Genomic DNA, 26,443 nt, shown 5'->3' on the forward strand with positions numbered 1-26,443 from the left:
CAAATCCCTGTTGATATGTCCTTATGTTTGAAGTGCTTATGTAAGAGTTGACTGATTTGTTCTCCTGTCTTTACAAGAATTGAAGTGTTAGTTTAAGTGTTCTGTCATTTTTAGGATCCTCATTTTTCTCTATTTTTACTGATAAACACTGTATTCACCCCTTGTTGTTTATCAAAAGCCTCATCCTTCCTCCACAAGTTCTCAAAGATAATTGCTGATGGCTCTGAAATATCTTCAGGAAGTTCCTAAAAATATTCCGGGGCAAACATCATCAGGCTCAAGTCAAACCCCTAGTCTGTTCTCTTTCTTTCCTTGCTTGAATTATGTCTGCTTTGTTGGGTATATTCTGTCTAATCCCAAATGGTTAAAAGTGTCTGCTAAACAGATTAGTGGTCTATAGTGTCACTGTAAAGGGCTTATGTTGTTGCTGAGTATAGGTAGTAAGTCAATAATATGCTGAACTAATAGAGAGGCCAAGAAATTCTGGAAGATCTTAGAAGCTAGAACAAGCAGAGTGCTGAGTTGAAGAGAAGTGATAGTGGAAGAGTTCAAAGGTGGGGGATGTCATGAAGGAAGTGTTTTGCCAAGGTTGTTCTAAGAATGGAGCAAATCTACAGTCCCAAAGATCACAGAATGGAAGATTTACAGCATCTGTAGTAGTGCACAGTTAAACATTGATGTCTCTGAATTCAGTGGTATCTTAGAGAGTTTATTTGACCTGGAAAAAAGGTGTAGACTTCCATGTAGCCTGGATGCAAGGATCTAGAGAGAAGACTGTGTCACTAAGTCACTAATGCCTGTTATGTGCTTGATATGCTGGGGGCCTGTTCAGGAGTAACACACTGGCTCCCACCTGTGCTTCATATGACGTGTTAGCTCTGACCACCTCAGGTATTTTGAAAGCAGTGAAGCTCTGGCTATGCTGACATTTTAATATCTTTTTGTTGAAATGTACTCAGCCTGGGTAGAAATAGGAAGAGACAAATATCTATAAAAGGGAATGATACATGACACTGTATACCATTATATATGGAATTGCTCTTGTTCCATGCTCTATCCCCTGCTTTCCATGGAGGGAAGAATAAAGCTCAGTGCTATAGCTCTTCTCTATGACCTGAGTGGGAATCATTGAGACAGAAAGTTTTGAAGGATCAGGTCTCCAACTCAAGACCACTTATTTTTGAACGTTTTGCTTAGTTACAGAATGTGCTTAGTTATAGGAAGCCTCGTTTATTCATTTTTCTTTTTTAGTCAAGATGAAGTACAAAAAGTAGCGCCTTGCTCTTCCCTTTGTCCTTCTAAAGAGGTTTAGTACAGCTTAATTAAAGCGTCTGTATCTAACCCACTAACAAGAACATTTAGCCTGTTTTCTGTGGTCAGCTCTTGTGAAGAGGGCTTGGAAAGCTAACACCCTTCAACAAAAACATACTCAGACATCACACCCTGGTTCCAGCTAACTTGGATTACTTACAGTACTAGCTTTCTAACAGTTAATTACAGTGCATGATCTTGTTACCAAGGATGATGAAACTGATTTGTCTGTCTGCTAAACAAAGAGCTTTGTGGGTTTTTTTTTCACTTGCTTTGTTCCAACATTGCTTTATACTGTCAGTGTGTAATTTGTTCTGATTTATTCCATTATTAATTGCCCATGCAGACTGTATTATAGTGGTCATTTTTAACCATGGGCATCTGAAGTATTTCACACTGCACTATTTACCAAAGGATACCAAAGTTTAAGCATCACAGGTATTAAGTAATTTGCAAAGCAGCTATGCCTTCATTTTTACTATTGAAAAGTCAGAAATGACTTTTTGACTGGAGTCATAAAGTTAATTAATGACTGGAGTAATTTTCTTGTCTGTGCCCACTTCCTGAACAGATGTAGTTTTTCATTCTAACTGTGGTGGTTTATCAGTTGTTGGTATGGAGAGTGCGTATGGGTGAACTATCTAATCAGAACAGATAAACACCAGATACTGGAAGAACTGAAGAATGTGTTTGTGAAAAGGGAGGGGAAATAATTTTCTATTTCTTAATTTTGCTACGAGTCGAACTATCTTGACTATAGCCATCGTCAGGCAGGTAAAAGGGTAGTTGATTAGAGGAATGACATATTCCTCTCATGTATTATAGCAAAAACTTACTATACCTAGGTGATTGCTGTAGTCTGGTGAGCTGCAGAATTTGAGTTTAATAAAAGGTAAAAAACTGCACAATCACTGTGTCAAGAATCGTATAGGTTCTGCTGATCCTCTCTTGGGCAGGAGAGGGAGACTTCTGCATGAGGTTCCTTCTGGATGTATTCTAAGATTTCCTCTAAATGGGGCCCAACAAGCCAAAGCCCCTTTGCCTGAGTTAAAACAGAAAGGGCTTGCTGAAATGCCACAGCATGCTGTGTCTCTGAGCGAGGCCTGTATATCTAGGGAGTCTCCAATGAGGTGTTAAACCTTGTCTGATTGTCTTGAGTCTCAGGAATACATCTCATGAGCCAGGGTCATGTCTTTGTGAGTGAGGAAATAGGCATACCATGAGAATCTGCTTGAAACCTGGGGAAGAAAAAAAACCCCAAACCAACAACAAACAAACAAACAAAAATCTTAACTGCCCTTTCCTGGATTAGTATATTTTTAGGACTCCTGCTGAAATTTATTGGGGCACTTTGAAGCTACTTTAAGGAATGAGCTAATAGGATGAGCTGGAATCAACTAACCTTATATGTTCAAGTGTTGTGAAAGGTATTGCCCATATTCTTCAGGACTAATCATTTTGGTACCCAGGTTCTGCTCACATAGAGTCTTCTTCCTCTAGTACAAAGTCTGTTTCAGGCAGGAAAATTGCCAGTTGAGCTGCAGGATGTCTGAGCTCACAACTTCAGTGCTTTTGTTTGTGAAATCCAAAAGACAACATTGTATCCTCTCTTTCTGTGTTTGGCTCCAACAGGCAGAGGTGTGAAACCTGAAAACAACCCCAGGAAAAGAAACATCCATACTGATCACTGTAGATAATGGACTCATGTATAAAGTATAACCTCTGTATGGTAGGTTTCTTACCTTTTTAAATTTTAGATCCAAATGTTATGAAGGACGCTGACATTTATGCTGTAAAACTGATAAAGACATTTTCTGGTGACCAGTGATGATCTGCTTGATTGTGAGTATTTTCTGAAATCAGCATTTATGACTTTGTAGAGAAAGATTCTTCATCTTCTTCCTGTGGTATATCTTCTATGTTAGACTAATCCATGAAGCTTTCAAATTAATTCCTTCAAAGGGAATAAAGGGTTAAAATTAAATGAGTAGCAGCTGATATACAGCGTTCAGTATACAAGATGCTGCCTTGACCAGCTATAATGAGAAGTCTAATAGTTCTTCTCGTCTTTCCTACTTTGTAAGTTTATTAGAAGCAGACACAAGATAGAATAATAGAATTTTTTAGGCTGGAAAGACCTTTACAATCAAGTCCAACCGTTAACCTAGCACTGCCAAGTCCCGCTAAACCATGTCCCTAAGTGCCACATCTACACATCTTTTAAATACCTCCAGGGATGGTGACCCAACCACTTCCCTGGGCAGCCTGTTCCAGTGCTTGACAACCCTTTCAGAGATGAAGGATCGTCACGGGCAAAATTTCCTTCTCCGAATTCATAAAACTGTATAAACAGTGGTGCAGTTCAGTGCAATAAGGTCATTTACTGGCCCTTCTGTGTAGCATTTCTCCTGTGGCACCTGAAGAGAAATGCACCTGGGAACTGGCAGTGGCACTATCCAGCTAACGGTGACTTCATGCTGTATGCTGTAGCAGGTAGTGGGGAAGTGCTGCCAGTATTGCAGCTCCATGTGCAGCAAGCTGCATTCACTTAGTGAAGCCCCAGACATTTTTCACTGGCTCACCTGCTATTCAGTAAGGAGCCACTTGTGTTATGAATTACCACCTGCAACCTGTTTAGAAGTGTCAGCTTTTTGAAAGTGTAAGCAATGTCGTTACTTGCTATGGGGAATTTTAGGATGTGGGTTGCAGAGCGTAGAGTGAATTAGCTAAATATGGTACTGGGATTTGGTAAGGATGTGTTCCTGACAGGGTATGTTTTTCAAATATGTGTTTAATGACTCAGGTTGAATCACTTGTTATTGAATGAAATTTACATTTGGATCCTCAAAGGTACACAGCTGCCCATATTTCTCAGATTAGGAATTAGACACCTTAAAAGATATAAGGCTAAAATACTACTGATAAGTACTTTTCTGAGCTGCTCTGTGTGGCTGATAGGCATGCAGGTGGAAGTTCACTGGGAGGCTGGAATATGAGTGAATGTGTTCACTGCATGTATTTGAATGAGCTGTTCTTGGCTCAGCTCTAAGCAGAGCATGTTTTTACCTGCTCTCACTTATTTTAAAAGTATCGCTGGACTCAGCTCTTTTTAAAAAATTTTATTTTCCTGTGGGATCATAAATACGTGACATGGTGAAAGCATGACAACTCTGCAACGTCTGCTCTGAATGCAGCTGTCTGCATAGGGATTCTGCTTAAGTTATGTCAACCTGAGGCAGCTCTGTTTATGCCAACAATGACACTCTGTACCAGGATTTTAATACAGAATTACATATTTTTTTTCTTTTGTAAAGGCAAGAAGGCATTTAAAGTCAAATATAAAAACACTGTGGCAGTACCTTTGTGTGTGTTGCAGGGAGGAAGGGGGTTTTTTTTAAGGCTTCCCAAATATGTCTAAGGGGAAAGACCAAATAATTCTTTCTGTAAGTGGGACTGTGAAAAAACTTTGCTGAGTGTGGTTCCCAGTTCTGATTTTGCTTATTAATGCTTATATAAATCTCAAATATGTGCACTGAAGTCATTGGAGCTGTGGTGAATTAAGCGATTGCAGAATTTACATCAAATGGTCCCTAGAGCTGGTTGTGCTGCTGTAAGCAGTTACAATTCATAACAGTAAATGAGCTAATATGTGTATGGGACATTCTTTTGATAGTGTGAGATACGGAGACTGTCAATCTAATTCTCATTAATGGAATTTTCTACAGCAACACTGAAAAAACCTCATTTCCTCTTAGTGGAACTTAGGAAACTTACAGACACAGGAAATTTACTTGTAGCGAAAAAAGAATTCCTTTGTTGGTATCTGCGTGATACTCTTGTGATCTCTTTACAGTCCTCAATTAAGGCATAAAGCTTATAATATCTGAAGTAATTTCTGTCAGCCAAAACAGGCCTGATGTTAAGAGACCCTGTTACTGTAAAACTAGTCTTTTCTCTTTCTGGTCCAAGGAGCAGAAGCAGTATTTTATTTGGATTGCCCTATCTCTAGGGAAATAATAATGTGCAATACTTGCACATACAGTCTTTGAACTAGTTAGAGATTTGATACAACTTTTTGGTAACCTAACAGTGTTCCATGCAAAGCATTAGATTTACTGTATCTAACATTAGATGCTATGTGTTCAGTCAGAGAGTTTTCTTTAGGCAACAGCTAACCACAAAGCTAAAGGAAATCAAAGCAAAGCAAGAATCTAAACATTCTGTGGAAAGCCATGTCTCTCTTTTTCTCTTGCATCCTATTTCCCTTTCTCTGATTAATAGATTTTATTAATTTATTATTCTAGTGGGTCTTCAGTCACTGAAAACAGCATCACCTCCTTGCCAAATAGACATTTCTAGAAAAAAGCTATTGCTCTAAGTCCAAACCTGCTATTAATTTTTCTTTCTCCCTTATTTAAATAGCATAATGTGTGTCTAATATTGGTTCTTCAAGAGTGTTAAGCTCATAAAAAGTGTTGTAGTTTTTTGCACTCATGAGACCAAAAATGCATACTAAGCATAGCCAACATGCCATATAAATCATATACTGTATTAAAAATGTTGATATTGACATTTATCCATGAGATAGGAGGAGGTATATTTTTCTAGGTACAAACATACCTACTGGCTAAGTTGGAAAATAGTTAAACTTGACTGACTACTTACAGGAAAATAAATTAAATGTAAATGCTTTCATGGGCGTGGAAATAAACAAAAATAAGTCCATGGTTGGTCAGGTTCATTTTTCACAAATAATATCCTTTGCAAGAACAGCAGAAAGATAAAACCTGGCTTGAAGTTTTGATAAGGAGTTATTAAATGACTTCTATTTCTGCGAAGCTGTTCCAATAAGATAACATAAGAAGCAAAAATTACACGCACAGCAGTCAATAAACAGAAAGTTGGTTTCAACCTAGCAGCAGTGGTTTGTGTGACACAGGCTCAGGCTGCCAGCATGAAGCTGTGTACTTTGGTACAACATCACAGAACAGTGAATGTAGTGAATCAATCTCTGCTAGCAGAAGCAGAGAGAGAGGCTATAGTGCTTAGGCTAATTCCAAATAGAGGAACTTAGGCCAACTGTTCGATTTCTTTATGCTTGTCACCAGCCTTGGCTAATGTGGCTAAAGCCAGGTCTGACACTAAAAGCTAAAGCGGCTAATGGCCTTTGGCTACTTGGCTGTTTTGTTTGTGCTCAGACTCTTTGTGATATGTCATTATTATGAGAGACTACAAATGCAAAATACACTAGGCACTGTGAAGGGCATCCTACCAGTGTCCAAAGTACTGTTTGGGAGGACCCTTTTGCTGTGCTCTGTGTCCTACAGATGATGTACACAAGGTCAAGTTTCCATGTTTTTCATTGTAATAATATTTTTTTTTATTCCATATATTTATTAGCATTTAAAAACAATCCGTCATTGCTTCTCAACTTTGTCAGCTTGCCACCTTTCCATTAAAATGGAAATGATGCAGCTGTATGTCTCTTTTAGGATTGCCTTTATTGGAAGGACAGCTAAGGAGATGGACTAGTGCTTTTGGGACTGCATGTGAAATGAGCACATGCTGCTGGGAAGTAGTCCAGGTGCCCATCAGGAATGATCAGGAGTAGTATCAGAACTTAAGGCTTGGAAGAGATGTTTCTCTGATGCAAGAAATCACACTCTGAAAGCTTGAATCCTGGAAAGTTCTTGATTAGTGATTCATTGCTTTTTCTATGAGTATTTAAGGGAGAAGGGACATTGCCCAGGTGGGAAGTATGCCCTTCAGTTGAAGGTGGCGATTCTAGATTTTGTGCCAAAAATAAGAGGGCTTTCTGAACTAATGATTCTCCTAGTGGGCCAGCATAACTCAGTCCTGACTTCCTTGGCTGCATGTGACCTTGCCTAAGAGCACAATGAAAAGAGAGCACTTCACTGATGCGGGATGGCTTTCTAGGGACTTTTTTCTGAGCACTGAAGGGGCACAGAAGCACATCTTTAGAAGTATGGATCTTTTAAAAAAGCTTCAATCAGGGACCTCTTCTTCCGACCGATATGCTTAAATTGATACCGTTACAGTGTGTGTAACAACTGCCAAGGCTTTGGTCTCACAAGCTTCCTTGGCTCATAGACCCATGTATTGGATAGGAACAAGGATGGATTTCATTAGTACCTAAATGGGCACAGGATGTTGATTTTGGTAGCTTGACAGGCCTCCAGTAGGCCTAGATTTTATATTGCCATTGTACAGCATCTTACGATATTTTGCACACGTACGGGTAAATGTAGCGATGGGTGGAAGGGTGATAATATCAGGATATTTATTGGTAATACTTAAACAGCCTTTGTAGCTGCAGGAACACATTCAGTACTGTAAAACTGGGTGAGGCTTGAAAAGATAACTTAAACTATGTTGAATAGGATTGTAATATGCTGATGTTTGTGTGCTAGCTCAAACATTTGTCTATGTAAATATGGTGGCAAGATGAACTTTTGACCTGTGACATTTTGCTTTACATGATCGTATCTTGTTTTAAAAAGAAAAAAAGTTTAGCAGTAACAAAACAGAAGATATTTCATTAATAATAATAATAATAATAAATTTCAAAACCTATCAATTCTTACATAATAATTTATCTTAAAATACATATATTTAAAAAAAAAACAGAGGAAACTTTAGTCTACATATGGACTTCCTTTGTATCAGTCAGTTTAGTTTAGGTGCAGTACAGACAGGTAAGAAGGCAAGCTATGTGGTCCCATGAGCACGAAGTTACCCATGGACTGAGTAGTCATTGGTTTTGCAACTGTCTGGAAAATTTCATCTTGCATTCTGCAAGACATGTGAATGCTGTCCAGTGAGTACCTTGTCAAAATTAATTGACTGAGAAACATATTTGGGTGTGGGCAAAGCTGCGTTAGCAGGTGACTGTTAGCTGCACTGTGGGAACTGGCCACATACATGGCTTCTGCTTGCCAGTTGTGAGGAGAAAGGTGGTAGTTTAAACTATTTACTCGGGTGCAGGGAGAATGCATGTAGGTGCATATTGGACATGAGCTGACAGGCTGTCACATGCTACTTTGCAGTGTCAGGATCACTTTCGGTGCTCTGCTAGCCTCCTGGTGTGCTTTTCAGTGCGACTTCTTGGTCCTTTCCTTCAGTCTGCTTTGTTGGGGTACGCCTCTGGAATAAGTTGGTCTGAAAAGGTCAAATTATTTATTCTCTAGATACATCTCACACCTTGAAAAGGAGTGGGGAATGTAGACTGAAGACTTCCTGAGTGAGAAGAGTGTGTGCCAGAGTCACTTACTTGAACTGTCTTCCCTCGCTCTTCCTGTGCCGCTTTCAAAGTCTAGGCTTAACCTGACTAAGGATGAAGTTATTTCTGTTGTATATGATGTCCATATCCCTTCTTCAATGTATATTTGCTGTCAGGGATAGTCCCTCAAATCCGTTCTTGGTGGGCACTGCCAACAGTTCTCCTGGGTCTTATGAAGCATGAGTGACAACACTGGAATGACAAGATTGCCAAGTTTGTCAACGACCTTTCTGTTCTGGAGGACAGCAGTGTGGATTGTGTGTTTTCTTCACTTCTCAGTCAAGTTTTGTTGTGCCTTTGCCTAGTGTGTTTCTCAGTAGAGCCCACTTTTGCTTTCTGTGTTGCTGCAGCCATGTAAATGTGTCCTGCATCTAGGTGGGACCTAAGAGGCAAAATAAGCACATGGACTTAAGGGATCCAAGAATCCTTTCCCAGGCAGCATACAGTTTCGAGCTGGAGATCTTGCATGCCAAGGTGGGTTAGGAAATGGGCTTTGCAGAAAAGAGTAATGACTCTGATGCCTGGGTTCCTGGGTGGGGAGTTCTAGCAAGTGACTGAAGTAGATGCAACTCAAGAACAAAGACACTTGTGGGATAGTTGCTGGAGGATTGTTCTTATTAGGACCAGTCATGTAGCACCTGTGCTGGCAATCTACTGTCAAAGTATGTCCAAAGAGTACTTAGTTTCTGCTGTCTTATTTTAGTCTGGAGTTTGTTACCAGGTATCATGTTTGGTCTTGTTAACAAAGGTAATTTGGGCTGCCAAAGATTTTTGGTATGTATCTTGCTTGAGGACTGTAGGAAGGATAGAACGGCCTTTGATTTGTCCCTACCTTATTGCCTGAAAAAAACATGCTGGTAGTGCTTAGTCACCTCCTTTTCATCCTTCGAGCTTGGTGTTTGTGAAGAATTGCTGCATTTGAAATAGTGTGGGAGGCAGTGAGGCATCTTGTGACAGCAGCATGCAACATGCAGGGCTCTTTCACCAAAGCCAAAAGGTAGGATTTACTTTGCTAGAACTGAGCTCATGGTTAGAAACATGTGTCTGAACACAGAGTGGAAGAGCTGCTGTCTGTGGTGTTTAGACAGTATGACAGGAAAAGCACCATCCCTCCTCTCTTATATAGTAAGGCTTGCTGGCTTAGGTCACTCTGCTACTTCTGAAGACAAACCTGCAGCTGGAGTTGCTTTTCATCATGGAATCTGATTTCTTTATGCTGAGCCACACAATAATCCATGTTTCCCTCTTTCAGACTAGACTATGAAGTGCAAGCAGAGTGGGTATGCATAATGGCTAGTTTATTTAACTGTGTCTACCTGAAAGGACATTGTAGAGAGGTTGGTGCTGGTCTCTTCTCACAGGTAATTAGTGACAAGATGGAATGGCTTTAAACTGCAACAGGGGAGGTTTAGACTGGACATTAGGAAAAAATTTTTCACAGAAAGTGTGGTCAGACAGTGGAATAGGCTGCCCAGGGAGGTGGTGGAGTCACCATCCCTGGATGTGTTTAAGGGTCGTTTAGATGAGATGTTGGGGGATATGGTGTAGGGGAGAACTTTGTAGAGTAGGGCTGATGGTTGGACTTGATCCCAAGGGTCTTTTCCAACCCGAATGATTCTGTGATTCTGTGTCCAGCCCAGCAGTAACACAAGTGCTCCCTACCTCACAACTCCTTTTTGCTGTGTGTCAGTCATGGTAATAGCAACAGGTACCACCACTGGAAGTATTGCTACCGATACACACATGACATAGTCTGGGAATGACTGCTCTATTTAGTCTAGGATATGTATATTTTATTGCCTTGTGTCTCTAGTCAAAATTTTTCTTCTGTATTTGTCCGGTATCTAGCATAGACATAGCCAGTACCTCAAAGAATAAAGTCATATAAACAAGTCTTGCTAATGGGCAGGGTAAGTAAACAAGAGGGATATTTCTGATCTGTGTTTATAGGAAATCGTCTCTGCAGGTCAGCAATTTCACCCATGTTAAATGCAGGGGAATTGGAAGGGAAAGAATAAGATAGCTCAGGGGATGCTTAAGGAGAGCTTTGGCTAACTGTGAGAAGCTGCAGGAGGAAAGCACAAGGCTCTGGTTTGAAAAGCTAATGGAGGGGGCAGAAGAGTCTGATGTGATGGGCAAACTGGAGATGAGAATAAAGGTACAGTATTGCAGCCACTGTAGCTGAACTACTGGGGGCTGCTATGGTCCTCTCTCCTTTGAGGGCTGAGACAGCCAAAAGTTAATCCTTTTTTTTTTTTTAGGATTGGTTTTCAGCTGGCTCGCCTCCCTGAACAACTGCAGAAGCAGCAGTGCTAGCACAAGAGAGGTAAATGGTAGTGTACAGAGGAGAGCAGGACTACAGCAGCCCAGATTCAGATTAATTTATACAGCTATGGGACCACACGCCAGCTTTCTGACACTGAGTGAGAAATAATGGGTGCAGGGGAAGGAGTCTTACTAGTTATGAGTTGATTTTTCCTTACTGCCATGAGCTCTGCAAACAGCTAATACAATCTCGCTCTCAGGGACTAGGTTTGAACAGAGCATTTCAGTGGTAGAAATAAATTGTGGGACGTAATCCCTTGTATGGAACACTGCAAAACTCGAAACCTGGTAGTAGCAGTAAACACTGGGATTTTAACTTGTCTCTGGCCTAGACATCTTGAGAGGGCAGTGATACAATAAAACACTTGAGTTATTTTGGGTGTAGCTTCTCACAGGGGAAAAACGTTTCCCTGGGTAGCCAGAGGAAGTGTATAGTAGCCAGAAATGTCCAATTACTGTTGCTCCTGCTGTGAGACATAACGAAATTTATCCTCTCTGTTGCAAAGCTGTCCTCTTTTGATGGAACAATTTCTATCCACTCTGGGTCTTCTCCAAAAATACTATTGGCAAACAATTTTAACTAAAAACTGAGAAGAGGGAAAGCCAGATGTGCTCTTGAAAGCTAATCATTCTGGCTCTAGAAGGAATCATTTTCTCAATAACATAATTCCTTGCAGTCTGTTCCTACTAGTGCTGGAGAGTTCTGTGGGGAGTTATTCTAACTCTAGTCCTCAGCAAAGTAAGTTTTCCTGCAGCCAAGTATTAGAGTTAACCTCCAAGCTTTATTTTTATCTACAGTTTTCTTGGCCAATTATGAAGCTTATGTTTGGCATTTTATTTCCCTCTCCAATCTTCTATCTTTGGTTTGTATTACACTTTTCAGAGCTTAGAGTTTATACAAGGTTTTGGGTGGGTCAAATAAATTCTAGTAAGTTTCTATATAACCTAATTTAGAAGCTTAAACCGAGCAAGCTGTGTCCTGTATTGGAAGATTTGTGCAGAGCTTTGCTGAACTGATGTTACTGTTGAATGAACAACTATTTTCAGTAGTGTTTTGTTTTTCTTCCACATGAAACTGTACTGGAGAAGGTGGAGAGCAAATTTCTTACTGAAATGCAGTGCAACAGTAACAAATAGCTTGGAGGATCTGAGACTAGAGGCCAAACTAGGGGCCCTAACATTGTCATTATTATGTATACTTTCTTGGAGAAATCAAATCCTAGAAACTTTGTTTCATGTAATTTTAGTATGCTAGATTTCTGAGATGTGTTTCTCTTCAGCTATCACAGTAATTTTATATTACATAGAGCAAAAAGTGTGCGTAATGATTGCAAACTGTATGTTCTTATTGTACCTTGCAATTAGAGAACAAAAACACCTTACAGCCACTGGGTGTACTAAGTCAGAACTGAGTGTGTAAACCCGATTTCTGTATCTGCTGGTGTAAATGCATGTGTTACTCACAGCTTGAGTAGGACTGATTATAAATAAAATTGCCAGAAGGGCTCCAAACCACACCACACAGCTGAAGATACAAATAATTGTCTCTGTATGTTTTTACTTTAAGAGAACAACACAAATAAAAGCTTAAGACAAATGATGATGGGGAGATAAGGTGGAATGCCAAACCATTGACAGTGCCCGCTGCCTTCAAAGTTCAGCAGTGTGGTGGCAGTTTTAAACTGGGAAGTCTCATATGGGCTTGTTAAACAGACTTCTGGTACTGGTTTCGATCCAGAAATTGGGAAGGATTAAAACAAGAACTGTTTCTTGGCTATAAATAGCAACTCCCAGAAAAGGCAAAGGAGAGTCATCAGATGTCAGCAACTGTCTGAGGGTATGTCTGTATGGACTGTTTCTCACCAGGGTGATTAGCCCCAGCAGAGTGCCATGCTAATGTGCCAGCTTGGTTCTCAGTTCAGAACGGCCTCATATCTGGTCAGCTTTTTTTTTTTCCCCCTGTCTCTCCCTGCACACTTTTGAGATGATATACTGCTATTGCTTAGGCTGTACATGGACTGCTTGACATGAATGCAGTCAAGCCAGGGTAGTCACAAGCTGCAAATCTTTAGTAAGGGAGACTTTTGCTCAGAGTATATCTTGTCCAGGGAAGAATGAAACAGCAGAGACTGTATTTGGCTTTTTCTACCTCTTCTGCATCGAGGCCAAGATGTTCTTCTGTTAGACATATTTAGTATGGGTTTTTATATTCAAGTAGTGTTGGACCATTAGAACTACAAATATGGAAAAAAAAAGAAAAAAATAGGAAAATACTTTCTAAGCTCAAATAAAACAGATAAACAGGCTGCAGGAGAACTGAATGCTGTAAATGGGATCTTGAAAGTGGGTATATGTTAATTATAAATGCAAACCTGCATTTAGATCACTGGTAGAAATCATCAAAATCATCAAAGGTAGAAAACATCCTGAAAATCAGCTTAGCCTAGAATGTTTTAGGTAATACTGCTGTTGTCCTATTATATTTTGTACTTGTGGCAACATTCTTCTGTTAGTGCCATAGGAACTTTCACTGTCCTGGAGATAACATTTGTTTCAAAATCCTCTTATATCCATTGATAAAACACTTAAACCAGGATAGTGAAGATTCTGAAAATTTGTATCAAAACTAGAGGTGAATGAAAATTCTGTGCAACTATTCACAAAGTACTGGTGAGTCTGCTGATGTGTCTCAGAGCCACTGCTTTCAGTTAATATTACTACTAGGGAAATAATACTCGTGTCACTGTGGATAATCCTGTGAAAAGATGAGCTCAGTGTTCAGTGGTGGGCAAACTAACTAGCAGAATGTTAGAAATTATTAGGAAAGGAATAGTAAATAAAAAGAAAATACTGTTATGTTAGTATTAGAAACCTGCAGTTTCAGTACCGTACACAGCTGTGCCTCAGAGTACAGCACAGCTGGAGATGGGGACAGGGATCCAGTGGTACAAAACTGACTTTTATGCAAAGGAGAGACCATGCTGACCTGGTCTCAATAGTCATCCCTGTCCTCAGGAAAAGATAACCCCTTCCTCAGAGACATAAAATGACAGGTGTTTTAACAAAATCATATGTAATGCAGGGAAAATTATAAAGAAATGTATATTGGCTATTTCTTGTAACTTGACTGGGAATTGTAACATCTTCAGTTAAAAAGCAGTTTAACACAAAAGGCAGTTGTTTGATCAGCAAAAGTATAAAGTCATTCAGATGCGTATTGGAGAAAGTCAGGGTGGATTTGTCTGTTGTCAGGTCTTGAACATGGTGGTCTGGAGACAGCCTTCAGACTAAATCTGATTGCTGAGAACTGGGAGGATATACCAGGGGAAGGATCATACTAAAATTGTTCTTTTTCTTTTTTTTTTTTGCTAAGCCTCTGCTGGGAACCAGTGTCAGAAACAGAATATGGAACATAAAGAGCTATGATTTGATCCAGTACAGCAGTTTTTACCTTACTACAGTTCTTTTTGCAGGTACTCTGAACGATGATCCCAAATGACGTCTGTCCTACAGGATATCATGCCTGATGGAGTAACACATGGATCCTTGCTTTGTTTTGTCCTTTAGACTGGGATTACTTCAGTGGGTGCAACAGTCACCGCAGTAAGCAAGAGTTTTGTAACTGAGAGCTGACTTAAAATGAGAGTCATGAGTTAGGTTCAAGATTTATCCTTATTTTCTTAATTTTTTTCCAGGTTTGACTATTTGAAGTTTGACTTGTTACATGTGCACTAAGTACAGAAACTAGATTTTCTTAAATTTTGGAGTTACCACTGTAACCCATTTAGCACATGTGGCAATCTAATCACTAGTACAGACATCTGGTTACAGATATAAAGCATTTCAGGTTAGGTAGCCCGGTTTAAAAGATGTAAGTAACTTTTTGTGTGTTGTAAATCTCTTTCCCAAGTAATCCACTTCCGTATTCTGTTTCTGTGCATTTTCTCTTTTCCTACTATTTATTTAAATTTACTTTCTCTAGATATTGATTCTACTTTAAATCTTTAAAAGAGGAAATCTAACATACCGAACTACATTTTCAGACAAAAAGTTGTTGAAAAATAGTAAATAGTATTCAATAGATAGAAATTCCAATATGTTTCATAAATGATTGAATATTTAGTTTTACTAAAGTCACTTTGGATGAATTCCTGAGCGAATGTTGTGTATTAAACTTTCTGCTATGGTAGATGAGCTGCATGATCACAAAGAAAAAAATTTTGTCCTTCACGAAATCTGACTTCTATTATCAGACAGGTATTTGAGGCTCTCCAACTATGGTGCACCTTTAAAATAGACTGTAGTAAAGAAGTAGCATTGTGAAGAGTATAAAGACTATTTTAACAGCACAAAGATAGTATGGTCTATCCCATGCACTTGTCAAGCTGTGCAGAACAACTTTTTGCAATAAGAAATAAACAAGAAACTCAAAGTGCAAAGGACTTTTGAAGGTACCTGTGTGGAAGTTGAATGTGTCAGTACAGCCACATGATTTCTGAAGATGAGGAGACAGGATAAAATTTTAATTTTGCAAATTCAGAGGAGGAAAATCCAAGAAGCTCTTTATCTTTTATTTCTAAATTTTGATATGGATAAACTCCAACTTGCCTTCTCACCTCTTCCCCCGCTAATATCAATCAATTAAAAAAAGGCACTTTTGAGACAAAATTTTAAATTTTACTGAAACTGAAAATTCATGTGATCTGGCTGTAGGCATTTTAATCCTTCACTACACAAATGCAAGTAAGTACATTATTAAACTTCTCCTGAAGTTCTATAATATTTTTTTTCCCAGATTGGCCCGTAACTTGACAGGCAAATTGTTTCGCAATAGCTGCTGAATTAAGGTGAAGTCTGTAATTCAGGTCTGAAACTCTTAAATGCAACTTCTCCATAATTGGAAATCCAGTGCCTAGATGTCTGTCAGGGACACAGCTATTTGTATCTTGCCAAAAACAACTTGGTGGTTTGCAATCACAAGGGAAAACTTAGCTTCCCAGCTGGCTGATGGGATGTAATCTGACTCCTACTCAGTTACCAGAGTGCTGCAGAAACATGTGTTCCCTTTGTTGACAGAACAATTGTCCTGGATAACATTTACTTACAATTCGGTACTTTCATAAATATTATAGGAACTTACATTGTATAGCACAGAAAGTGCAGGTAGCTGCTTCCATTTTCACTGTGATGGCCTGGGGCCATCACTTCTAAGCACACTGCCAGCTCACTCAGTAAATCCTCTAGACTGGAGTAGAGGCAATTTAGGAATTGAGACAGATCATGTTGTACCTTGCCTTCCTTACCTGGCCATTTTCATTTATGGCTGCTTTCTTCTTGCTCTAACTCTTAGAGCTTCTTTGCCTAAAAATTGCCTAATGGGTGGGATTTGTGCCACAGCGATTTCCAGATTGCAAATAACGTTAAGTCATTAGAATAGAAAGCACATGCATCCTGAATGAGAAGAACAAGAGTGCGTTTTGACGGTGGCTCAGGAAAATATTAAACTGTGATCTGCAGGAAAATATTCAACTGTGATCTGTTTTTTCTAGACTCTTTTGCAGACATCCCACCTCTTAGAACAATCTGATGAATGCTTCTTCATTAAGAAAAAGATACGAGAGCAGATCAGATTACAAGGACCTGGGAAGTATTACTTTGTTATCTACTGGTGATTTGTGAGGAGTCATCTTTGCTAAGAAAAATACTCAGAGAAACAGTAATTTCTGGATTTGTGCTGTAATTGCTCTACCTCCTGAACAATGTGGGTAAATTTGCCACTGATTCTTTTTCTTTTCAGTTGAGAATCTTAATGTAGTACATTGTTATGGTATTTATTATTTAGAAGTCTCAGGAGACTTGAACTTTCTAGAAGTCGCATTTACACAAAGGACTTCAACAACAGTCCCCTTATGAGTAGGTTATAACGTCCGTAATTCCTATTCTGATTTGCGTTAGGGAATACATACAGTTCATCAGCAGCACTGTCGTCTTAAAGTTACTTACAACGTAACAAAATGTGGGACGTGAATTTGACTTGTAAATGAATGTTCCTTATACCCATGCTCCTCTATCAGTGTGAGATAGTGGGGATGGTGATCTGTGCAGCAAGTATTTCTCTTTAAGTGACAGAGGAAGCAAAGTAGGCCACCCACTTCCTCCCCCAAAATATCACAAAGCTGTGCCTAGTGGGACGTGTAACCTCATTTGCCTCAGTCACATCCTTCATTAACAAACACATTTTTCACTATCCTTTCCATGCTCTGTTAGAAACAACATTCACATCTGTTCTCTCTCAGAAGGCCAGGCATGAAGGAGTTGCCTTCATGTCTTATTGGTATGTTCTTGCCAACCCCAATTTTCTTGCTTAATTCCTCTTTTAAAGTAAAGGTTTCCTAACTCTTGCGGGGAAAATAGAAGTATATAGGGTTATACTTGAACGTAACAGTTGGAAAAGGCAATGTTTAATAAATTTGATAATATTCAGTAGAACATTGAAGTTGCAATCTATAATTATATCATATTTTATTAGAATTTAATTTATTATAATGATTTCTTTAAATATTAAAGGACTATGACTTTGTTTTGTCACTGTTTTCTGTCCCCAAGTACAATACTTTTCAAGAGCTGAAAGTTCTCAAATACAGAAGAAAAGTATCTGAAGTTAGACATGCTTTTTGGCTATGTTGTTAGTCAGACAGCAAAGACCACAACAGTGAATTGAAAACTTAGTATACGGCAAAGATACTTCATTTGTAAAGGTAGGGATTGCATAGATATAGTGTCTATTTTTGTTATTATTATTTTATTAGCCCAGTTACATAGTTTCATAAGCAAAAATTAAGCTACTGATAGCATATTGAGTAAAGAATGGTTCTACAGATAAAAAGTTTTAAAAAAAACCCCACTTCTATGTTCAAACTGATTATTGAAAGGAAAATCATGTTAATGCAGATGATATTACAACTGTTTTTAAAGGTATAGTCAACAGATCCTGGGTGAAGACCTTGTGGTTTGACATTGTGAAATAGAAATGCTGACACTGAAGGCATTTTGTATGTAGATAATTCGCATGTAGTTAATTGGGCATTTTGGAACCGAGTCCAGAGGGTGTCCAAACTCATTTAGAAGTTGGCTTTTCATCACAACAGGCATGATTAAAGTCCCTCAGGTGATGGAAGAGAAATTGTGTGGGAAGAATATGAACATCTTAAAGAGCCTTATGGGAAAAGAGATTTGGTGTCCCATGTTGCACAATTTACCTGGAACTCAGGATATATGAATATCTTGGGTATTCATTTGCTGTCTTTCTTCTGTGCATGTGAAAAGTTTTTACAGATGTTGGCTAACCTTTAATAGTTTTCCTTGGCTGAGGAACAGGTTAAAGGTTAAGTTTGGGACTCGCTAAGTAGTGCTACAATAAAGGGTGCTGATTTTTTTGATGATGTGAAGGCCTGCACAGGTGAGGTTAAAATATTACATTGAGAGCCTGTATAGATAACAAGGAACAAGTGCAGCTGTGAAATATGCAAGACCACATGACTGGAAAGAACTCTTGGAAGCTTTTCTTGGAAGAGTCCCTTCCTACTGCATGCATTTACATGCTAAAATCCTTAATGACTACTGCAAGGTCTAAAACTAAGTAGTTTCTTACATTCTCAAGGTTGCTCTAGACCTGTCTTAAAAGAGTTACCTAGACCTTCATTTTTCTGGTGTCTAGAAACTTTTTCCAGCCTAAATTGTGCCAGTGTTGTCTTTTAAGTTAAACAACTGTTCCTTTCTTTGTCCTAAGGAAAAAGTAAATATCAGGACTACCATAGAGCTCAACAATGTGAAGGTGGAAGGTCACGAAGGCCTTGTAGTAAGCCGGTCATGGTGATGCTGAGTTGGTGCCCTGATCCATTAAATGATAAACTTATGATTAAGTCTGAGGATGGATTTCACTGCTTTTTTTTTTTATATAGGGGGCTGAAACTTCTTACATTTTAGATATTGAATACAAGATGGATGGGAAAAGAAATATAAATTTGTGTTAAAAATCAGCTGCATATATTTTCACATGTATAGAAATGTATCTGAAAATTTTCTTTAAAGTCTGCTGCTGCTACTGTTGGTTGCCAAAGTCCTTATTTGGGTTACTGTACTTGGATAAGGTAGGTACTGTGTATGAGTAAAGCTAAAGAGGGATAAATAGCAATAGACAAATGGACATTTGGTAGTTTCTTATAGACCTTTCATACTATCCGACCATGCCTTCTAAAATGGCCAGGTTCTATACACTGAAACTAGTAAATCTTTTCCTTCCCTCAGAGGTCTGTAGATTTCAGTATTGTGACATATCAGAAAAAGATTAAGCAATAGATTTTTCTTTCCTTTTTAAAAAGACAAACTGAAACAAATTTCCCTAGAGTAAAAACTCTGAATTATGTAACAGCTCAAACACATACCTGTTTTAAAATGTGTATTTTTATGTGGAAGAAAAAAAGAAGCATAAAGACAATTGATCTAGGAGACAGGAGAACTGAGGAGAGAAAATGAAGTGAAAGTTATTTTATTTCCTAAGGAGCCTGTCTTGACTTGCTATATACCTTTGAAATGTACTTTACTCATCTGAACTTATACTCATTCAAGCTAGTGACTGTAATGATGGTGACATCACTGTTTTGTTTATACTGAAATCTCTTTTGAGGGCAATCACAACAGAGGTGGTTTTAGGAGATTATTGATTATGCCTCAACTTTGGAATTTGGTAATTTTGGTATACCTCAAACATGCTGCACTTGTCTTCTAGTCTGCTTTTTTTTTCTTAGCTTTAGACTATGAACTCCTCAGACCTGTGATTTTTTTTTTTTTTTTTTTTTTCAATCAATCTTCAGGAAAGAAACAAGAGTAACTTTGATCCTTGACCATATTAATATACAATAAATATTTAGTCACAATTTTACATTTAACATTACACCCACAAACCATGTGGAGACAAGCACTCAACACTTGTAAATCTTTGTGTAGAATCTGCCAGAATACAGGTTGCTATTAGTTTTGATTTGACCCTGCTGTTCATACACCTTATGAGATGGTCTTCACTTACATAGTTGCTTCAGTTTGTTGGTTTTTTTAACAAGACCATTCTTACTGCACTCAGCACACAAAATGTGACAGCATTTACTTAATGAACAACTTCTCAGTGTTTTATCTTAATTGTGCAGACTTAGGATGTGTTTATTACTTTATTATTTACTGCTCTGGGGGTGAAATGATTATCTATGTTTTGTGCTTTTTACTCATATTCAGCTTTATATATCTGATTGTTTTGTAAGCACTGACTTTCATGACAGCTTTCACAAGTATGGGAAGTATTTATCCTTTTGCAGATGGCTAGCCAAACAATGTCATGAGCTTCAACTAATCTTCAGTATCCTATTTTAGATACCTGCAATTGGTAATTTTTTTACTAAGTATTGTATAACACTGCTCTTCAAAATGCATCATCTTCTGTCTTTATTTGCAAATATCTTTGGGTTTTTTCAGTCTGAACCTGGTGAATGGGTACCTGGAATGTAAAGAATGTACAGTTCGGTTGGCCGCATAGGGGAAAGTTTCACTTTTCAAATTGTGATGTAGAAAGTACACTGGCAGGGGTCCTGAGACTTGTGTTTTTCTGCTATACTCTACCTACTAGCAGAGAACTCTTCCCTTCCTAGGCCGCCTTCTTTGTCTTTAAGAGCATTAGGCCAGAGTGCCTCTTTCTCCTTTTGCAGCTCTAGTTTGTGTGTTTCTTTCCTCATCCCTTTTCCCCCCCCCTAACATCTGATGCTTACCTTTTTGATCCCTAAGAGATCAGCTCTTTCTCCCCGAGTTTACTTGGAGCCAGACTTCTCACCCTAGCCAGGTGTTTCTCTTTCCTGTTTCCTTCTGTACCTGTGATTGTTTGCACTACTATTTGTGTCTTTTTGCCCTTGACTCTTTTGTTTGACTTTTATTACTCCTATTTAAATGTTCTTTGCCCTAGTGCAGCTATGGGAACCAGTTGTTTGCATATTGCATCCCTCTGCTCTTCACACAGTCATTTCATTTCTTCAATTTTCTGTTTGCTTCTGCCAGCATCAGCTGCTCTAATGAGAAAGAAGGGCCAGTCCCCTTCATTCTCCCTCAGCTACTCTCTTCTTTCCTCTTGCTGTTGGTGGCTCTTCAGTCCAAGACTTTGTCTTAGCCTTGGAAATAATTTCTACTTTTTCTGGGGAGAAAAGGTAACAAGAACTATGGGATACTGACTCCTAGGATTTTCTTTCTTCACCTTTCTTAGGGCTTTTCTTAGGGGCACTGCTGCTGCCAAAATAATCACCTCGATTACTTGCACCAGGTACTCCCCACCTTTAAAGTTGCCAGTGTTTCCTTTAATGATATTGTATCAGCCTGTAAGAACAGTCAGTAGTAATCGTCAAAAAGCTTGAGAAATAGCCTACTTCAGCAGAGGTAATGACTGTTGCAGTTATCCCACCAAATACCTTCTTTTCATCCTGCTCATGAGGTCTGTGGTAACTTCCTGCCACAGGTCATACTTGCCAGAGCAGCTGACAACTGGAGTGGATCCGATGCTGTTGTCAGGATGGATGGAAGGAGCTTTTTTCAGCCCCTAACTTCCTTCCTTTGAGCCCTGTAAGTGCCTGATAATTTTCAAGAAATTAAACAGCAGGAGAGGAAGGTGTAAAGCTGACACTGATGGCTCTGCCTATAAGGAGACAGGCAATATCCCAATTTTCTACAGTGAAATTCTCCAAGCAGCCAGGGATCAAGTTAGGAAGGCCAAAGCCCTGATAGAATTATATCTGGCCAGGGATGTTGAGGGCAACAAGAAAAGCTTCTATAGGTATGTTGGTGATAAAAGGAGGACTAGGGAAAATGTGGGCCCTCTCCAGAAGGAAATGGGGGACCAGGTTACCTGGGATATGGAGAAGTTTGAGGTACTCAATGACTTTTTTGTCTCAATCTTCACTGGCAAAGGCTCCAGCCACATCACCCAAGACACAGAAGGCAAAGGCAGGGACTGGGAGAAAGAACCACCCACCATAGAAGATCAGGTCTGAGACCATCTAAGGAACCTGAAGGTGCACAGGTCCATGGGACCTGATGAGATGCATCTGTGGGTCCTGGGTGAGCCAACAGATGAAGTGGCTCAGCCACTATCCACTGGAAAAGGGGAAACATAAACCCCCATTTTTAAAAAGGGAAATAAAGAAGACCCGGGGAACTTCAGGCCAGTCAGTCTCACCTCTGTGCCCTGCAAGATCGTGGAGTGGATCCTCCTGGAAACTATGCTAGGGCACATGGAATATAAGGAGGTGATTGGTGAGAGCCAACATGGCTTCACTAAGGGCAAATTGTGACTGACAAATTTGGTGGCCTTCTATGACAGAGTTACAGTGTTGATGAATAAGGGAAGAGCAAATGCCATAATCTACCTGGACTTGTGCTAAATTTTTGAAACTGTCCTGTACAATATCCTTGTTCCTAAATTGGAGAGACATGGATTTGATGGGTCGATGATTTGGTGGATAAGGAATTGGCTGGATGGTCGCATTCAAAGAGTTGTAGTCAATGGCTTGATTTCGAGTGGAGAGCAGTGACAAGTGTTGTTCCTCAGGGGTTGGTGTTGGGACCGGTGCTGTTTAACATCTTTGTTGAGGACATGAACAGTGGGATTGAGGGCACCCTCGGTGCATCTGTTGATGACACCAAGCTGTGTGGGGTGGCCCACATGCTGGAGGGAAGGGATGTGCCATCCAGAGGGACCTGGACAGACTTGAGAGGTGGGCCTGTACAAATCTCATGGACCTCAACAAGGCCAAGTGCAAGGTCCTGCACATGGGTTGGGGCAATCCCAAGCACAAATACAGGCTGGGCAAAGAGTGGACTGAAAGCAGCTCTAAAGAGTAGGACTTGGGGGTATTGGTGGATGGAAAACTATGAGCCAGCAATGTGTGCTAGCAGCCCAGAAAGCCAACCATGTCCTGGGCTGCATCAAGAGAAGTGTGGCCAGCAGGTCAAGGGAGGGGATTCTCCCCCTCTACTCCGCTCTCATGAGACCCCACCTGGAGTCCTGTGTCCAGTTCTGGGGCCCCCAATGTAAGAAGGACGTGGACCTGCTTGAACAGGTCCAGAGGAGACCATGAAAATGATCAGGGGGCTGGAGCACCTCCCCTGTGAGGACAGGCGGAGAGAGTTGGGGTTGTTCAGCCTGGAGAAGGGAAGGCTACAGGGAGGCCTTATAGTGGCTTTCTGGTACCTAAGAGGGGCTACAGGAAAGATGGTGATGGACTCTTAATCAGGATTGTAGTGATCAGATAAGGGGTAGTGTTTTTAAACTGAAAGAGGGTAGATTAGATTAGATTAGATTAGATTAGATTAGATTAGATTAGATTAGATTAGATATAAAGAAGAAATTCTTCCCTGTGAGGGCGGTGAGACACTGGCACAGGTTTCCCAGAGAAGCTGTAGCTGCCCCCTCCCTGGCAGTGTTCAAGGCCAGGTTGGACGGGGCTTTGAGCAACTTGGTCTAGTGGAAGGTGTCCCTGCCCAGGGCAGGGGTTGGAACTAGATGATCTTTAAGGTCCTTTCCAACCCAACCCATTCTGTGATTCTAATCAGAGATCTGACTTATCCACCAATTTCTGCCTCTTCCATCCATGTCCAAGAATGTGTGTGGGGGTGGAGGGAGGAAAGGGAGGAAGAGGAGTGGAGGAAAAGCACCATCAGGCCACTCTTGGTGGACCAGGTACATTACCTTATTAAAAATACTGATGATCCTCTTCAGTGCCAGGTGAGCCCTATCCATCTCCTTCCCTATGTCATCTGGTGTGTCAGTGACAGTTGTATTTATGCTCGTATGCATGAAGCTGGCCTGTTTCTATTTCAGTAACGGCTTTTGGAAAAGTTAGGTTTTGAGCATTATGAAGTTCTGGTCAACTTGATGTGAACAGAGGCATCACTTTCTTTTCACTCAGGCAGCATGTCATGGGGAAGCTAGGTTGGCCTTTTCTGCTATCGTTATACATACGGTGACCAGATGGAATGCAGTGAGCAAACAAGTTTTTCAGCTCAGCAAATGACTGGGTGTTCACCTGGAGATATTGTTCTCAGTATAGTGTGCCAAAGGAAGTACGATGAATGAATACTGGGCCCTACTGCTCTGCTGCACCTTGATTTCTCTGTTGCCAGGGAAAAGAGTGCTACAGCATCCTGTCAGAGATCCCTCTTCAGAACCCCTCTTCAGAGATCAAGAGGATAATGGAAAAGGAACATCCTTTAATGCCAAACTCCAACTGACATTCATGTCATTCATGTCAGTAGGCTCCTTTTTGACAGACTAAACATTCTTCTTGCTCTGGTGAGTCTTTAGAAACAGTGTCTGCTGTCCCCCGAGGAACCTCACCAGATACTGCAGTTTACCGCACATTACGGGAAGTCCTTACTTTAGATATTGCTGTTCTCTGGGCTGAGGCCCCAGAGAATGGAGAAGTTCTGTGCTCGTGAAGATGGGTTGTGTTCATCCCAATATCAAAGGAGGACCTCTGTGATCTGCCCTCCGAGCCACCTATTTAGCACTAATTATGTGGGACCTGAAGTTACAGTGCATCCCCATTATTCCCATGCTGTCTAGAACAAGATCATTTTCAGTGTTTTATCTGAGTTGAAACTCTGCCAGTCCAGTTTGGGGAAGAGGAAAGGACAGGATAGGTCACAGCTATACTGCAGGTGTATCTGGCACTTTATTTTTGTGGTGGCTTTGCACAGTGCTTTATTTCTACTATCTGTTGAAAGTCAGCTGAGATCTGATCCAGGTCATAATCTTTGATTGAAGAGTGTGTTAAGATTGCTCCCTATTCAATCAGTTCCACACGGCTTGCCTTACTTCATCTCCTCAGTACAACTAGGCAGGTGTAGCTTACACTAATGATATGTTCCTCAAAGTACAGGTTGTAGTGACCTGGTGTAGACCCATGCCAAGTCATTCATTTGAAAGCTTCCTCCAAGTTGTATGGGTCAGGAGCTCTGGCCTTCTGGCCCAGATTGCACCTGTGCCCAGTGCCATCCAACAGTATGTGCACCTGCTGTTCCTTCCAGGACATCTGCTTCTGTTCTGAGAAACTCAACTATTTTCATCTGTGGGCTGATCTGTCTCTGCATAGAGAGAACTGTTGGTCACCCACCAGCTCTTCCTGCCCACGCTCATGAAAGCTCAGAGCCTTCAGCTATCCTGCTGCCAACCTCCAAAGCAAGTGGGTGTCTAAAGCTGTGCTAAGCCTCCTCCTGGTAGGTGGTAGGAGAGGCCTGGTTTGCCTCTGCAGACATTTTTGTCCACAGGCTCTGCAGAACCTCCTTTTATAGTGTTCTTTGTCCAGAGTGGTGTTTGCTGATGCACACATTCCTTTCATGTGCTGCTTCTGAAGCTACTGATAAGACCAGCAGCTCTCTTACCTCCATCTGAGAGGGCTTGTTTGAAGCCCAGTCTAATTCTGATTCCTTGGCTTTGGTCCGTCTTGGCCGTGTTGTTATCTGCATCAGTCAGCCTGCCTTCTCTTTTACACTGCATCTCCTATGATCCCAGCCTGATCCTGAAGTCTCTGTGTGTCTCTTCAGGTGACCCATCCAGACATTTTCACATTCAGAAGAGAAGCTGGGACCAGGCCTGCAGCGAAGTTACTGATATTTTTTTCCCGACACTCGTGAGCCATTCAGAGTTCACATGCTGTATGTAACAAATAAACACTTAGCCCAAAGCATCCCGAAAGTGGTCTGGGGTCTCGGCTTTATCACTCATGTGGAGCTGCAGGGCATCTGTCCCACTGGTGCACGTCAATTCATTGCATTTATGGTATTAACACTTCATTGGCAGCTCAGTCCAGAAGTCCTGGGCAAATGCCTTCTAGTCTGGCCAGGCAGGGTTTCAGAGCAGAAAAAGGGACCAGAGCATACACCTCTCCCCTCAGAGTGTAGTGGGTGTAGTTAGCAGGAGGAAGCCGCACAGAAGCATGAGGGGGTAGGCAGTTCATCTGCTGCGTTTGCGTGCCTTCAGCCCCACGAGTGCAAGGTGGGTTGGAACTGCACGTGTCCAAGGAGGGACACTGCGTGTGTCCAAGGAGGGTGTCATCTTTACAGAGGCAAACAGGGCCCAAGTTATCTCTACTAGACAAGTGTAAACAGCTGTTTCTTTCGAAAAACTTTTACCGGAGGGAAGCTCTACAGAGGCAGCCAAAAGCACAACCTTGACGCTACCCACCGCCTCCAGCTTTTTCAATAAAGGATTGTTGGAATATTTATACAAGGGCAAATAATATTATTTTTGGAAATGACTGAGTTATTTTGGTTACTTTTTTTAAAAAAAAAAAAAAATCAGCCGGAGGCAGGCACCTGGCATGGAAAATTTCAGTTTGCGTGGTGAAAGCTTGGCAGGAGCTACCAGCGGGTGAGACGGGGGTGCTGTGCGCGGCAAGCCTCGAGCACCTGTAGCCA

Source organism: Athene cunicularia, assembly GCF_003259725.1.
Source record: "Athene cunicularia isolate RWA chromosome 2 unlocalized genomic scaffold, athCun1 chr2_part1, whole genome shotgun sequence".
Taxonomy (NCBI): Eukaryota; Metazoa; Chordata; class Aves; order Strigiformes; family Strigidae; genus Athene; species Athene cunicularia.